Raw genomic sequence first — 18749 nt, forward strand, 5'->3', positions numbered from 1 at the left:
CAGAATGGATACACCTACTGTTTGTTCCAACAGACCAGTGGCCCGGGCTCTGTTTATTGAACCTGAAGATGTTCAGGTGCTCCCCTCTCAGCCAACTTCTGATGAGCAATTCTCTTTCTCAGCACAGCAGATCCGCAAGAACGCCAGAAAGAAGAAAGCTACAGTACCTGTGGTGGACATAGTGTGCACCGATGCACGCGTGGCTCTATTTTGATGGATGGTTTTAAACCAGTCTTGCAGGAATTGCCAATGCTGCAGCCCAGAAAGAAGAGGCCTAGGGCTAGACCTTTGGGTGAACCACGGCATACAGATGCCCCTGCTAATGACATGAAGGATGATCCACAAGCTAGCCAAATCCCACCTGAAACTCCTATCAAGGTACTCCAGTAGATGGGTGCAGATTTGGAGATTGCTCCGGAGAAGATATCTGTGGAAATGCTTATGGAAGATCCGGCGGTGCAGCCTTCCTTATCAGCCCCAAATGTTTAAATCATACGCTCGGGATTGGGTGTGGCAAGCCCTCAAATTTGCTAGTTATCTTAGGTGTTTTAATTTGTTTTCAAGAATTGTAAACTATGATCTGCACTTGCTTTTGTGGGACCTGTGGTGTAGCACACTATGTGGCTACATAAACCTTTCTTCTGCTTATATGTTTATTTATGGATAGCAATCGTATTAGCAGTAGAAACTAGCGTGTTCTTTGCTGGAACGTGCCTGGTCTTAACTTAGAGGATCGTCAGTGTGCTGTGAGACAGAAAATTGACGAAAGCCAATGCTCTGTGGTGTGCCTCCAAGAAACTAAAATGCAACACATTGATAATCGTGCTATCAGATCTTTCTCTCCGAAAAGATTTGATACATTTGCTTTCTGCCCCTCAGAGGGTGCATCGGGTGGTATTGTGGTTCTATGGAACTCTACAATGTTTTCTGGCACTTTAGTGGAAACAAAAAAGTTTGCTATTGTTATTAAGTTTACATCTGCACATAATGGGGAACCTTGGACTCTTGTATATCTGTGTATGGTCCATGTTGTGATAGAGACAGAGATGACTTTATGGACTGGATGTATAATCTCATAATCCCAGAGGAAGAAAACTGGCTTCTGTTAGGTGACTTCAACTTTTTCAGATATACCACAAACAGAAATATGCCTGGGGGGTCCCAATGATATGTTCATTTTTAATGACATTATTGGACACTTGGGGCTGATTGAGCTTCCAATTAAGGGGAGGAAATTCACCTGATCAAATATGCAAGACACTCCCCTTCTAGAACTACTTGATTGGTTCTTTACCACTGTCACTTGGACCTGCTTATACCCTGCTACACAAGTTCTTCCTTTGGCCAAAACTGCATTTGATCATGTGCCATGTGTAGTAGTCATAAGCACCAATATACCCAAATGTAATTTATTTAGCTTTGATAATTACTGGGTGCAATTGGATGGTTTTATGGAATGTGTGCAGAAGTCTTGGAACAAACATTCTCGCAAGACACACATCACAACTATGATTGCAGATAAGCTCAAAACCCTAAGACAAGATCTTAAAAATGGCAGATGGGCCTCTCCAAAATGAAGATCCTAATTCAGAAGTGCACTAGGGTAATTTTATTACTGGATGAGCTTGAGAAGTTAAGGCCCTTATTCAGACCTGAGTTTAACTTCAGAAAGATTGTTAAGTTGCATATGGAGAAATTGTTACATCTTCAATATCTGTATTGGAGGAAAAGATGCACTATCAGGTCAATAAAAGTCTGGGAGAAAAACACCAAATTCTTCCATGCTATGGCTACAGAGAGATATAGGAGGAATTCAGTGGCTTCTCTGAGATTAGAGGATGGTACTGTCACCAATGATCATCTTTTGATTGCAGGGGCTTTTTGGTCTACTTTTAAAAATAGAATGGGAACTACTAGAGGAATTAATATGTCATTGGATCTTGCAGCTTTGATAAAACCAGTTGAGGGACTTGATACTTTGGTCAGGCCTTTTGAGAAGGAGGAAATGGACTTAACTGTGAAGAGGATGCCTATTGATAGGGCACCTGGCCCAGTGGTTTTAATGGTCTTTTTTTCAAGAAGTGCTGGCCAATCATCTGTCAGGATTTCTATGAGTTAGCCAAGGCCTTTCATGAGGGGACATCTAATTTGGAAAACATTAATGAATCCTACATAACAAAAAGTCACTTTGGAACCCAGGTGCATTGGAGCCCTATTATGTGAACTGTGCCAAAATGCTATTTTGAAGTTTCAAAAAATTCTGAAAACAAATCAACATGTTTATATGAATGTATATTACACATGTGTAAATTTTGATGCTGAAATAAGTAACCATGTGAGTTACACAAAAATGAGAAAATCGTGATTTTGGAAAGATGAACAGTGCATGCATTATTCACTATTTGGAAATCACCATTTTGCCATTTTTGTATAGGTCGCATATTTACTTATTTCATTACCAAACTTTACACATGTGTAATATACATCCTTATGATCGTGTAGAATTTTTTTCAGAATTTTTTGAAACCTTAAATGTGATTTTCAAAGTATTTAAAATAAAGTCCTCTAATACACCCGGGTTCCAAAAATCCACTCTCTCCTACATAACTCTTATACCAAAGGTGGCTGTCCTTGAGACTGTTAATGATTTCAGGCCTATATCTCTGACTAGCATGGGTCTGAAATTCATTTCTAAGATGTCTGCTGATAGATTTCAATTGGAGATTATGAGATGCATTCACAAAAATCAGTATGGCTCTATCAAATCAAGGACCATCCAAGACTGTGTTGCTTGGACTTTGGAATATCTGCATCAATGTCACCAGTCCAAAAGGAAAATTGTTATCCTTAAATTGGATTTTTAAAAGGCATTTGATTCAATTGAGCATGAGGCTATTTTCCAAATCCTAAGACTAAAGGGCTTCCCTGAGAAATGGATACTTTGGGTTAAACAATTCCTATCCACTGGTACTTCTTCAGTTCTCCTGAATGGAGTACCTGGGAAACACTTTGCTTGCAAAAAGGGGGTCAGACAGGGTGATCCTCTGTCCCCTCTATTGTTTGTTCTGGCTGCAGACATTTTGCAATCTGCTGTTAATGATTTTCTGCACAAAGGAAGTTTAAAGCTGCCAATACCCAATCATGACCCTGACTATCTTATTGTGCAATATGCTGATGACACCTTGATCATTTTACCTGTTGAGGAAGACTAGTTGTTGGCTCTTAGAGGGATGTTGCTCAAGTTTTCCCAGTCCACTGGACTGCACATAAACTATCACAAGTCATCCATGCTTCCCATAAATGTGGATGAGGTGGAATTGGCCAGACTGGCTGCCTCTTTTGGCTGTAAGGTTGGGTCTCTCCCCTTCACATATCTTGGTCTGCCTGTGGGGGTGATGAGACTCAGAATCATGGATCTAATGCCGGTTGTTGATAGTATGGAGAACAAAATGTCTGCTAGTTCCATCTTTCTTGCCCAAGGTGGACGATTACAATATTTGAATTCTGCTTTATCTGCTTTACCTATCTTCTTCCTCTACAGTTTGGAAATTCCCCCTGGAATTTTAAAGCAGTTACAGAGAATTCAAAGGCAGTGTTTATGGAGAAGAAATGGAAGTTAGAAGGCTCCAGCTCTTGCAGCCTGGGATTTGGTGTGTAAGCCTAAAAACAAGGGGGGGTTGGGCATTATGAATTTAGGGATTCAAAATGATGCATTCCTTATGAAGCATTTAAATAAATTTTTCAATAAGCATGATGTGCCCTGGGTGAATCTCATATTGAATACTTATTATCATGAAAGAGTTTGACAAGCTACCATAGAATGTGGTTCCTTCTGGTGGAGGGATGTTTGCAAACTGATGGATAAGTTCAGGGAGTTTACATGTGTTCAGGTGAACCAAGGTGATATTGTGCTATTCTGGGATGATAATTGGCAATTAGACAACTCAGTGGTCCCTCTGAAGCAAAGATTTGCAAGATTATTTTCATTTGCTATTGACACTTGGGCTACAGTCAAGGACTTTAAAGATTGCCAACAGTGGGAGACTCTTTTTCATTTTCCATTGTCTCAACAGGCACACCAGGAACTTCTCCAGGTACACCAGTTGGTGCAGTCCATGCAGTGTCATGAAGATGATCTAGACTGTCGGGTGCTCAAACAAAATGGCAAACAATATGTAGCCAAGAGCTACTATCAATATGTCCACAGATCTATCATCCCTAACCCCCTGTTGAAATGGATCTGGGCTTCTTCCTGCACAATGAAAATCAAGGTTTTCTCCGGGATGATGATCATGGACAGACTCAACACTCAGGATATGTAACTACGTAGGCATTGGAATGTCTCTGACTCCCCTGCTTGTGTCCTCTGTCATGGAAATAATCGACAGGATAGAGATCATCTCTTTTTTAATTGCATCTTCAGCCACAGAATATGGAATTTTTTGCAAATATATTGGCCCCGAGGTGAGGATCAGGTTTAGACTGTAATTCAGGCTAGGAGAGATTTTGCTAAGCCTTTCTTTACAGAGGTGGTATTCATAGCCTGCTGGAATATTTGGACAATCAGAAATGGCAAGGTTTTCAGAAATGAAAGACCATCTTTCAACAAATGGAGATCTAATTTCATTCATGATATCACTTTGATGACACACAGGATCAAGCCAAAATTTAGAGATGAGCTGTTTAGATGAATTGCTTTCTTACCCCCCTGAGATGTTTTTTCCATTTGTTACCACTTGTGTTTTTGTAAAGTAGGTAAGGTAGATCTTTTTATCTTTAGTAACTCTGGGACTTTGTACATTTGTATATATGTTTTCTCTCTATCAATAAAGTAAGGCTGTGGAACCAAGTTCTGCTGTGGTTTCTCAAAAAATAGGAAAAGCTCGTAGGCATTGGATCGGTGATGGAGAATTATGCCGGATGCGATCGATCATGTAACAGTCATAACTTAGGGTGACACAGAACTAGCTCCAGTTCATCAATGTAATGTAGGCATGTATTCCGAATATAGTCATACATGCTTATGGAAAAGAACTTGCATGACATCTTTTGTCCTACCCTCCCGTGGCAGCGGGGTCCTATTGGAAACTAAGGGATATTAAGGCCTCCTTTTAATAGAGTACCGGAGCAAAGCATTAAAACATAGTGAATACATGAACTCCTCAAACTACGGTCATCACCGATAAGTATCCCGATTATTGTCACTTTGGGGTTAACGGATCATAACACATAATAGGTGACTATAGACTTGCAGAATAGGATCAAGAACTCTCATATATTGATGAAAACATAATAGGTTCAGATCTGAAATCATGGCACTCGGGCCCTAGTGACAAGCATTAAGCATAGCAAAGTCATAGCAACATCAATCTCAGAACATAGTGGATACTAGGGATCAAACCCTAACAAAACTAACTCGATTACATGATAAATCTCATCCAACCCATCATCGTCCAGCAAGCCTATGATGGAATTACTCACGCACGGCGGTGAGCATCATGAAATTGGTGATGAAGGAAGGTTGATGATGATGATGGCGACGGATTCCCCTCTCCAGAGCCCCGAACGGACTCCAGATCAGCCCTCCCGAGAGAGTTTAGGGCTTGGCAGCGGCTCCGTATCGTAAAACACGATGAGTCCTTCTCTCTAATTTTTTTCTCCCCGAAAGTGAATATATGAAGTCAAGGTGGATGTCGATGGAGCGTCAGGGGGCCCACGAGGTAGGGGGGCGCGCCCCACCCTCGTGGACCGGGTGTGGGCCCCCTGACGTGGATCTTTCTTCCAGTATTTTTTATATATTCCAAAAATAATCTTCGTTGATTTTCAGGTCATTCCGAGAACTTTATTTCTGCACAAAAATAACACCATGGCAATTCTGCTGAAAACAGCGTCAGTCCGGGTTAGTTCCATTCAAATCATGCAAGTTAGAGTCCAAAACAAGGGCAAAAGTGTTTGGAAAAGTAGATACGACGAAGACATCCCCCCAAGCTTAAACCTTTGCTTGTTCTCAAGCAATTCAGTTGATAAACTGAAAGTGATAAAGAAAAACTTTTACAAACTCTGTTTTCTCTTGTTGTTGTAAATATGTAAAGCCAGCATTCATGTTTTCAGCAAAGATTATGAACTAACTATATTCACAATAACATTTAGGTCTCATATTTACTCATATCAATGACATAATCAGCTAGTGAGCAATAATAATAAATCTCGGATGACAACACTTTCTCAAAACAATCATAATATGATATAACAAGATGGTATCTCGCTAGCCCTTTCTGAGACGGCAAAACATAAATGCAGAGCACCTTTAAAGAACAAGGACTGACTAGACATTGTAATTCATGGTAAAAGAGATCCAGTCAAGTCATACTCAATGTAAACTAACAGTAATGGATGCAAATGACAATGGTGCTCTCCAACTGGTGCTTTTTAATAAGAGGATGATGACTCAGCATAAAAGTAAATAGATAGGCCCTACGCAGAGGGAAGCAGGGATTTGTAGAGGTGCCAGAGCTCGGTTTTTAAATAGATATGAATAATAATTTTGAGCGGTATACTTTCATTGTTAACATAACAACTGAGAAATCTTGATATCTTCCATGCTACACACATTATAGGTGGTTCCCAAACAGAATGGTAAAGTTTATACTCCCCCTCCACCAACAAGCATCAATCCATGGCTTGCTCGAAACAACGAGTGCCTCCAACTAACAACAGTCCCGGGTGTCGTGGATTGTCACGGCAGATGTCCTAGTGAAAGGACTTAGTCATGGAGCCATCACAACTAGGAAGCTTAAAGGGGTTAAACGGGACAAAGGACACGAGAGGTTTATACTGGTTCGGACCCTTACGCTGAAGGTAAAGGCCTAGTCCAGTTGATATGGTATTGCTAGATTCGATGACCAAGGAGTGAATATGCTTAACTTGGCTCTCGATCTGTTGTTTCTTGTCCTAAGCCGCCGCCGGGTCGTCCCCTTATATACACGGGTTGACGCCCTGCGGCCTACAGAGTCCCGGCCGGCTCATACAATGTGTCTGGCTCGGTGACGTATCTTACATGTCTTGCTTTACAAGTCTATTCATACATGGCGGTTTATACTTATGGGCCTTAAGCCGCCTCCCGGCTTGGGCCTATCATAAGCCTAATCGTAAACCGTCATCTTGTACACTTTTGGGCTTTATTTAGGTAAACCCCCATTGTGGTTGACCCGACCCCTCCTGGGCGGGTCATATCTGGTAGTCATATCCCCAACATTAGGCCCCAGGTTGATTTGAACTTTGTTCATGTCAATCTCCAACACTTACAAAAAATCCATCCACCACTGCTGTGAAAGCCTTGTAACCCGCCATGACGTCATCTTCGGAAATTTTGGAAACCCGCCACGACATCACCTTAACGGATCTTTATCTTAATGACTTTCCAAATATCGAGGCGTCCATCTAGCTGAATAATTTTCATTTGCCTTCCTCGTTTTTCGCGCCTGCCTGTTCGCCTGTCTCCTTATAAATAGGCACGACTGGTCTTCCTCATTCTTCTTCTTCCTTCTCTCGCAACCCCTCTGCCGCTCGAGCTCCACCGCTGTCGCAGAGGACTTCGTCTTCTTCAACCTCGGCCGCCGCATCAACCTGAATCGATCCAGAACAACGGCGGCGACCCTCCTCAACATATCTGCAGCTATAAGTTTCTGCTTTTCCATACCTTAGATCCGCACTAGGGTTTGCAAGCTCCTTCGTGTTATTCGTAGTTCGTCGGAGTTCATCGTTAGTTCATCCTTCAGGTTATACTGCAAGCTGCTTTGATCTGAGAAAGGTGTTAAACTGATGCGCTAGCTGTTTTATTTCCACTTTCAATATCAGTAGATCCCCTTTCTTGCAAGAAAAATCTTGTACAAGCTTATGAACTCATCTGCACTGACTTTTAGGTCTAGATTTATTTTTCTTTTCTAAGCAGCCGTTGATCCAAAGTAAAATCTGCAGCCTGTGAAACTTGTTTACCTTAGTACTTAACCAATTTTTGTCACTAGCAACTTTTGAATATCTTTACTCATGGCGGCTTACCATGCCGGCTCATTTTTCCTTCATATACCATTAGCCCTTATTTAAGCTGCCATTACTCATCTGTATTGCAATCATTAACCTGTGATTCCACCACTTAACTTGAACCGGCAAATTACTTCCTTTTCAGCTTGTCCTTTCACCATGCCGCCAAAAACGACGACAATTTGCAACTGGGTCCCTTCCACAGTTACTGATGACACTCTGAAGGATTTTGTCACCATTGGGTATTTACCAAAGAAGAGCATTATGTCCTATAGCGCCCATGACCTGGCCGAAGAAAGACCTCAACCCAAAGATGGTGAAGTCATCGTCTTTACTAACCATATGAACCGGGGTTTTTCACCGCCCGTCTCAAAATTCTTCAGAGATGTTCTGCACTTTTTCAAGCTTCATCCACAAGATCTTGGACCCAATTCCATATCAAATATCTGCAATTTTCAAGTTCTCTGTGAGGTTTATCCTCAAGAAGAACCTACTGTTGAACTCTTCAGAGAGTATTTCTATTGGAACCGCCAGAATGAATACACCAACGGCCCCAGCTTGGAACTTGGTGGAATTTCGATTCAACACAGACGGGATGCTGTCCTTCCCTTAGTAGTCTTGCCAAGCCATCCCAAGGATTGGAACCAAACTTGGTTTTATTGCAAAGACACATCTCCAGCTGATGAAAAACCAATGTCGGGTTATCTCGCAGAGCGTCTTGACTCTAAGTATTCACTCCCTGACAAGCTTTCTGCCGCTGAACGTAAGAAGCTCATCCCAACCATCAAAAGGGTTCACGCCTTGCTGGCAAACGACTTAACTGGAGTTGACTTGATTCGTTGTTGGATCGCATGGTGGATCATCCCTCTGAGCCACCGGTCTGACTTAATGTACAATTACACCGAAGGAGCAGATGATCCGTTGCGTCATAGCTCTCTATGTCTGACTGAAGAAGCCATCGTTGAAATGTCAACCACCCTTGTAAATAGCAAATATGAAGACTGCAGTAAAGTTGGATTGAATCCATTTTGCAAACTTAACCCGGCACCAGAGGTAAATACCCTTGACTCCTTTTTCTTCAGTAGTTAAGTTTTTGCATGAATTTCAACCTGTTATTTTCCTACAGGCTAAATCTGAGTTTTGGAAGGCCAAATATGATCGTGAGGCTGCCAAAAAATCCAGAGCCACCGCAATAGCCGCCAAGAAGACAACTAGAAAACCCAAAAAGAAACCAACTGCTTCTGATCTCCTCAAGCTGGATGACGCCTCTGAGTCGGAGGTAGCCCTTGACTCTCTTGGCCTGCTTTTTAACAACCTTATTGACACTAACTATTACCAGGATGACACGGGGGCTAGCTGGGCAGTAGAAGAAGAGGTAATTATTTCCTCCGATTCAGAACCTTTGCCAAGACAGAAACCTCGACTGGTAACCCGAAAAGTAAGGTTTTCACACCCCTTGGCTTATCTAGATCCTCATTTTATTTTGAAAAAACAACAACATGAGAGCCGCCATCAGACCCGGACCAGTGACAATAATGAACTACCCTTCGGCTTACCGAAAACTCCTCGGAAAAGCCAGAATGAGGTTTCTTTCACCTTTGACTTTTGACTTTATCAATGAATCTATTTCCTTGCTCTTTTTAACTGTGATTTCACATTTGCAAGAGGTCTCTCGTTCTTCTGGTGATTCTTCACAAACTCAACTTCCAGCTTTCAAGACTGCCCCTGGGTAAAGATAGTTATCCTTCTTCTGCATCTTTATGTCTGTATTATTATACTGACTCATCAAATTCTTCTTAGTGGTCAAGCAAAACCCAAGAAGGATAGGGTGACTAAGCTGACTGAAGATCCGAAAGCCGCTGAACCAGCCCTACCGACTCCTGCCCCGGGACAACCTGAAGCACCAGAAGACCCCGCTGTGAACGTTCAATCAGATCCTCCTGAGCCGTCTGTTGACGAAACCATTCTCAATCCATCTACTGTTGAACCGTCAAGCTCAGCTAACCCGCCGGCGACTTATGACAATGATGTTCTAATCACTGGTAGTAGATTCGTTGAGCCGGGCAATCCAACTGTACTAGCCAGACACTCTGCCAAGCAAGAGGCTTTGGAAATGCAAAAATTTCGCTTTGACATCTCTCACTATGCTCACCTGAGTATTACTGATGTGCTATCTGGCTACCTTAGTCACGTGCATTCCAGTCGTGACTCTGAAATTGAGATGGTTAAACAGCGGCAACTAAAATATGAGGTATGCTCTCCGACTTTCATTAGCTTACATGCTCTACCAGCCCCCAAGTCTCCTGATTATGATAAACTTGAATGATCTATAGACTTGTGAAATAGGTTGATGTTCTGACCTAGATTTTCTGTCGGGGATCGTAGCAGAAATTCAAAATTTTCTATGCATCACCAAGATCAATCTATGGAGTAATCTAGAAACGAGGGGAAGGAGAGTGCATCTACATACCCTTGTATATCGCTAAGCGGAAGCGTTCAAGTGAACGGGGTTGATGGAGTCGTACTCGTCGTGATCCAAATCACCGATGATCCTAGTGCCGAACGGACGGCACCTCCACGTTCAACACACATACAGCCCGGTGACGTCCCCTACACCTTGATCCAGCAAGGGGAGAAGGAGAGGTTTGGGAAGACTCCATCTAGCAGCAGCACGACGGCGTGGTGGTGGTAGAGGAGCGTGGTAATCCTACAGGGCTTCGCCAAGCACTGTAGGAGAAGAGGAGGACTTGGGAGAGGGGGAGGGCTGCGCCAGAACTTGGGTGCGGCTGCCCTCCCAATCCCAACATATATATAGGGGCAAGGGAGAGGGGGGGCGGCCCCCTCAGATCCAATCTGAGGAGGGGGCGGCGGCCAAGGGGGTTGCCTTGCCCCCCAAGGCAAGCCCCCCCCCCTTTAGGGTTCCCCCAAACCCTAGGCGCATGGGCCCTAGGGGGGAGGCGCCCAGCCCACTAAGGGGCTGGTCCCTCTCCACATACAGCCTATAGGGCCCTCCGGGGCAGGTGGACCCTCCCGGTGGACCCCCGGAACCCCTCCGGTGGTCCCGGTACAATACCGGTAACCCCCAAATTATTCCGGTGACCGTATGATGACTTCCCATATATAAATCTTTACCTCCGGACCATTCCGGAACTCCTAGTGACATCCGGGATCTCATCCGGGACTCCGAACAACATTCGGTAACCACGTACATCTATTCCCTATAACCCTAGCGTCATTGAACCTTAAGTGTGTAGACCCTACGGGCTCGGGAGTCATGCAGACATGGCCGAGACAACTCTCCGGTCAATAACCAACAGCGGGATCTGGATACCCATGTTGGCTCCCACATGCTCCACGATGATCTCATCGGATGAACCACGATGTCAAGGATTTAATCAATCCCGTATACAATTCCCTTTGTCTAGCGGTACGATACTTGCCCGAGATTCGATCGTCGGTATCCTGATACCTTGTTCAATCTCGTTACCGGCAAGTCTCTTTACTCGTTCCGTAACACATCATCCCGTGATCAACTCCTTGGTCACATTGTGCACATTATGATGATGTCCTACCGAGTGGGCCCAGAGATACCTCTCCATTTACACGGAGTGACAAATCCCAGTCTCGATTCGTGCCAACCCAACAGACACTTTCGGAGATACCTGTAGTGTACATTTATAGCCACCCAGTTACGTCGTGACGTTTGGCACACCCAAAGCACTCCTACGGTATCCAGGAGTTGCACAATCTCATGGTCTAAGGAAATGATACTTGACATTAGAAAAGCTTTAGCAAACGAACTACACGATCTTGTGCTAGGCTTAGGATTGGGTCTTGTCCATCACATCATTCTCCTAATGATGTGATCCCGTTATCAACGACATCCAATGTCCATGGTCAGGAAACTGTAACCATCTATTGATCAACGAGCTAGTCAACTAGAGGCTTACTAGGGACATGGTGTTGTCTATGTATCCACGCATGTATCTGAGTTTCCTATCAATACAATTCTAGCATGGATAATAAACGGTTATCATGAACAATGAAATATAATATAATAATAACTAATTTATTATTGCCTCTAGGGCATATTTCCAACAGTCTCCCACTTGCACTAGAGTCAATAATCTAGTTCACATCGCCATGTGATTAACACTCACAGGTCACATCGCATGTGACCAACATCCAAGAGTCTACTAGACTCAATGATCTAGTTCACATCACTATGTGATAAACACTCAAAGAGTTCTGGGTTTGATCATGTTATGCTTGTGAGAGAGGTTTTAGTCAACGGGTCTTGCCATATTCAGATCCCTATGTATTTCGCAAAACTTTGTATCATAGATGCTGCTGCCACGTTCCACTTGGAGCTATTCCAAATTGTTGCTCCATTATACGTATCCGGTATCTCTACTCAGAGCTATCCAGATAGGTGTTAAGCTTGCATCAACGTAACTCTTTACGTCGAACTCTTTATCACCTCCATAACCGAGAAACATTTCCTTATTCCTCTAAGGATAATTTTGACCGCTATCTAGTGATCTACTCCTAGATCACCTTTGTACCCTCCTGCCAGACATGTGGCAAGGCACACATCAGGTGCGGTACTTCAGCATGGCATACCGTATAGAGCCTATGACAAAAGCATAGGGGACGACCATCTTCCTTTCTCTTTCTTATGCCGTGGTCAAGCTTTGAGTCTTACTCAACTTCACACCTTACAACTCAGGTAAGAACCCCTTCTTTGTCAAAAACATGTCAAGGTGTGCGTTCTTTGAAAGTACCATCAGGCGTCTTAATCCATCTCTATAGATCTTGATGCCCAATATGTAAGCAGCTTTATCCAGGTATTCCTTTGAAAAACACTCTTCAAACAACCGTTTATGCTTTCCAGAAATTTTACATTATTTCGGATCAACAATATGTCATCCACATATACTTATCAGAAATGTTGTAGTCCTCCCACTCACTTTCTTGTAAATACAAGTTTCTAGCAAACATTGTATAAACCTAAAAGCTTTGATCACTCCATCAAAACATATATTCCGATTCCGAGATGCTTGCTCTAGTCCATAGAAGGATTGCTGGAGCCAACATACCTTTTAGCATCCTTAGGATCGACAAAACCTTTTATTGTATCACATACAACTTTTCTTATGAAAACTGGTAAGAAAACTTGTTTTGACATCCATCTGTCAGATTTCATAATCGAAAAATACAGCTAATGCTATCATGATTCCGACGGACTTAAGCATCGCTACGGGTGAGAAATTCTCATCGTAGTCAAATCCTTGAACTTGTGAAAAGACTCTTTCCCACAAGTCAAGCTTCATAGACGGTAACATTACCACCCATGTCCGTCTTCTTCTTAAAGATCCATTTATCTCAATGGCTTGCCGATCATCGGGCAAGTCCACCAAAGTCCATACTTTGTTCTGTTATATGGATCCTATCTCGGATTTCATGGCTTCTAACCATTTGTCGGAATACAGGCCCACCATCACTTCTCCATAGCTCGTAGGTTCATTGTTGTCTAACAACATGATATCTAAGACAGGATTACCGTACCACTCAGGAGTAGTACATATCCTTGTCGACCTACGGGGTTCGATAGCAACTTGATCCGAAGCTTCATGATCAATATCATTAACTTCCTATTCAACAGATGTAGGCTCCACAGAAAACATCTTTCTATGTTGCATCACTCTCTGGTTGAAGTGAAGGTTCGACAACCTCATCAAGTTCTATCTTCCTCCCACTCAATTCTTTCGAGAGAAACTCCTTCTCGAGAAAGGACCCGTTCTTAGCGACAAACAATTTGCCCTCGGATCTGAGATAGAAGGTATACCCAACTGTCACCTGTGGGTATCCTATGAGGATGTGTTTGTCCGCTTTGGGTTCGAGCTTCTCCAGCTGAAGCCTTAAGCATCGCAGCCCCAATAATTAAGAAGTGACAACTTTGGTTTCTTGCCAAACCAATGTTCACACGACGTCGTTTCAACGGACTTAAATGGTTTCCTATCTAAAGTGAATGCAGCTGTCTCTAACGCATAACCTCAAAATGAAATGGTAGATTGGTAAGAGACATCATAGATCGCACCATATCTCATAGGGTTCGATTACGATGTCCGGACACACCATTACCTTGTGGTGTTCCAGGTGGCTTCAACTGTGAAACAATTCCACAATGTCTTAAGTGATTGCCAAACTCATAACTCAGAAAATCCCCCTTTGATCAGATCGTAGGAACATGATCTTATTGTTATGATGATTCTTAACTTCACTCTGAAATCGCTTGAACTTTTCAAACGTTTCTAACTTGTGCTTCATTAAGTAAATATACCTATATCTACTCAAATCGTCAGTGAAGATGAGAAAATAGCGATATCCACCGCACGCTTCAATTCTCATTGGATCACACGCATCAGCATGTATGATTTCCAACAAGTCACTTGCCCGTTTCATTGTACCTGATAACGGGGTCTAAGTCATCCTGCCCATGAGGCATGGCTCGCATGTGTCAAGTGATTCAAAATCAAGTGACTCCAAACATCCATCGACATGGAGTTTCTTCATGCATCTTACGCCAATATGACCTAAGCGGCAGTGCCACGAGAAAGTGGTACTATCATTATTAACTCTACATCTTTTGGCGTGAACATGTGTATTACCACGACCGAGATTCAATGAACCATTCACATAGGGTGCATGACCATGAAAGGTATCATTCATGTAAACAGAATAACCATTATTCTCTAACTTAAATGAATGACCGTATTGCAATGAACATGATCTAATCATATTCATGCTCAACGTAGACACCTGATAACATTTATCTAGGTTCAATACTAATCCCGAAGGTAGATGGAGCGTGCGATGGTGATCTCATCAACTTTGGAAACACTTCCAACACACGTCGTCACCTCGCCCTTAGCCAGTCTCCGTTTAGTCCGTAGCTTTTGCTTCAAGTCACCAGTAATAGTAACTGAACCGGTATCCAATACCCAGGTGCTACCAGGAGTACTAGTGAGGTACACATTAATAACACGTATATACTTTGTTGAAGTTGCCAGCCTTCTTATCTACCATGCATTTGGGGTAATTCCGCTACCAGTGACCGTTCCCTTTACAATAGAAGCACTTAGTCTCGGGTTTGGGTTCAACCTTGGGTTCCTTCACTGGAGCGGCAACTGGTTTGCCATCCATGAAGTTTCCCTTCTAGCCCTTGCCCTTCTTGAAACTAGTGGTCTTGTTAAACCATCAACACTTGATGCTCCTTCTTGATTTCTACCTTTTTTACGGTCTTAAGCACCGCGAACAGCTCCGGGATCAAATCCATCCCTTGCATGTCATAGTTCACCACGAAGATCTAGTAGCTTAGTGATAGTGGCTAGAGAACTCTATCAATCACTATCTTATCTGGAAGTTTAACTCCCACTCGATTTAAGTGATTGTAGCACCCAGACATTCTAAGCACATGCTCACTAGCTGAGCTATTCTCCTCCATCTTGTTGGCTAAAGAACTTGTCAGAGGTCTCACACCTCTCAACACGGGCATGAGCCTGAAATCCCAATTTCAGCTCTTGGAACATCTCATATGTCTTATGGCGTTCAAAACGTCATTGGAATCCCGATTCTAAGCCGTAAAGTATGGTGCACTAAACTATCAAGTAGTCATCAGGATGTGTCTGTCAGGTGTTCACAACATCCACAGACGATGTTGTAGGGGTTTGCACATCGAGCGGTGCATCAAAGACATAAGCCTTCTGTGTAGCAGTGAGGACACTCCTCGGACTACGGACCTAGTCCGCATCATTGCTTACAATATCTTTCAACTTAATCTTTCTCTAGGAACATATTGAAACAGGGAGCTACAACGTGAGCTATTATCTACAACATATTTGCAAAGACAATTTATACTATGTTCATGATAATTGAGTTCATCTAATCAAATTATTTAATGAACTCCCACTCAGATAGACATCCCTCTAGTCATCTAAGTGAAACATGATCCGAATCGACTAGGCCGTGCCCGATCATCACGTGAGACGGGCTAGTCATCAACGGTGAACATCTCATGTTGATCGTATCTTCTATATGACTCATGTTCGACCTTTCGGTCTTCCGTATTCCGAGGCCATGTCTGTACATGCTAGGCTCGTCAAGTCAACCTAAGTGTTTCGCATGTGTCCCGAGGCCATGTCTGTACATGCTAGGCTCGTCAACACCCGTTGTATTCGAACGTTAGAATCTATCACACCCGATCATCACGTGGTGCTTCGAAACAACGAACCTTCTCAACGGTGCATAGTTAGGGGGAACACTTTTCTTGAAATTATTGTGAGGGATCATCTTATTTAAGCTACCGTCGTTCTAAGCAAATAATATGTAAAACATGATAAACATCACGTGCAATCATATAGTGACATGATATGGCCAATATCATTTTGCTCCTTATGATCTCCATCTTCGGGGCTCCATGATCATCGTTGTCACCGGCATGACACCATGATCTCCATCACCATGATCTCCATCGTCATGATCTCCATCATCATGTATTCTTGAAGTTGTCTCGTCATCTATTACTTCTACTACTATGGCCAACGCTTTAGCAATAAAGTAAAGTAATTACATGACGTTTATGTTGACACGCAGGTCATAAATAAATTAAGACAACTCCTATGGCTCCTGTCGGTTGTCATACTCATCGACATGCAAGTCGTGATTCCTATTACAAGAACATGATCAATCTCATATATCATTCATCACATCCTTTTGGCCATATCACATCACAAGGCATATGCTGCAAAAACAAGTTAGACGTCCTCTAATTGTTGTTGCAAGTTTTTACGTGGTTGCTATAGGTTTCTAGCAAGAACGTTTCTTACCTACGCGAAAACCACAACGTGATATGCCAATTTCTATTTACCCTTCATAAGGACCCTTTTCATCGAATCCGATCCGACTAAAGTGGGAGAGACAGACACCCGCTAGCCACCTTATGCAACTAGTGCATGTCAGTCGGTGGAACCAGTCTCACGTAAGAGTACGTGTAAGGTCGGTCCGGGCCGCTTCATCCCACGATGCCGCCGAATCAAGATAAGACTAGTGACGGCAAGCAAATTGACAAAATCGACGCCCACAACAACTTGTGTTCTACTCGTGCATAGAAACTACGCATAGACCTAGCTCTGATACCACTGTCGGGGATCGTAGCAGAAATTCAAAATTTTCTACGCATCACCAAGATCAATCTATGGAGTAATCTAGCAAAGATGGGAAGGAGAGTGCATCTACATACCCTTGTATATCGCTAAGCAGAAGCGTTCAAGTGAACGGGGTTGATGGAGTCGTACTCGTCGTGATCCAAATCACCGATGATCCTAGTGCCGAACGGACGACACCTCTGCGTTCAACACACGTACAGCCCGGTGACGTCTCCTACGCCTTGATCCAGCAAGGGGAGAAGGAGAGGTTTGGGAAGACTCCATCCAGCAGCAGCACGACGGCGTGGTGGTGGTGGAGGAGCGTGGTGATCTTGCAGGGCTTCGCCAAGCACTGTAGGAGAAGAGGAGGACTTGGGAGAGGGGGAGGGCTGCACCAGAACTTGGGTGCGGCTACCCTCCCAATCCCCACATATATATAGGGGCAAGGGAGAGGGGGGCCGACCCCCTCAGATCCAATCTGAGGAGGGGGCGGTGGCCAACGGGGTTGCCTTGCCCCCCAAGCAAGGGGGGCGGCCCCCCTTTAGGGTTCCCCCAAACCCTAGGCGCATGGGCCCTAGGGGGAGGCGCCCAGCCCACTAAGGGGCTGGTCCCTCTCCACATACAACCCATAGGGCCCTCCGGGGCAGGTGGACCCTCCCGGTGGACCCCCGGAACCCCTCCGGTGGTCCCGGCACAATACCGGTAACCCCTGAATTATTCCGGTGACCGTATGATGACTTCCCATATATAAATCTTTACCCCCGGACCATTCCAAAACTCCTCGTGACGTCCGGGATCTCATCCGGGACTCCGAACAACATTCGATAACCACGTACATCTATCCCCTATAACCCTAGCGTCATCGAACCTTAAGTGTGTAGACCCTACGGGCTCGGGAGTCATGCAGACATGGCCGAGACAACTCTCCGGTCAATAACCAACAGCGGGATCTGGATACCCATGTTGGCTCCCACATGCTCCACGATGATCTCATCAGATGAACCACGATGTCAAGGATTTAATCAATCCGTATACAATTCCCTTTGTCTAGCGGTACGATACTTGCCCGAGATTCGATCGTCGGTATCCCGATACCTTGTTCAATCTCATTACTGGCAAGTCTCTTTACTCGTTCTGTAACACATTATCCCGTGATCAACTCCTTGGTCACATTGTGCACATTATGATGATGTCCTACCGAGTGGGCCCAGAGATACCTCTCCGTTTACACGGAGTGACAAATCCCAGTCTCGATTCGTGCCAACCCAACAGACACTTTCGGAGATACCTGTAGTGTACCTTTATAGCCACCCAGTTACGTTGTGACGTTTGGCACACCCAAAGCACTCCTACGGTATCCGGGAGTTGCACAATCTCATGGTCTAAGGAAATGATACTTGACATTAGAAAAGCTTTAGCAAACGAACTACACGATCTTGTGCTAGGCTTAGGATTGGGTCTTGTCCATCACATCATTCTCCTAATGATGTGATCCCGTTATCA

This window comes from Triticum urartu, chromosome 4A (assembly GCF_056163025.1).
Source record: "Triticum urartu cultivar PI428250 chromosome 4A, HENAU_Tu73, whole genome shotgun sequence".
Classification (NCBI taxonomy): domain Eukaryota; kingdom Viridiplantae; phylum Streptophyta; class Magnoliopsida; order Poales; family Poaceae; genus Triticum; species Triticum urartu.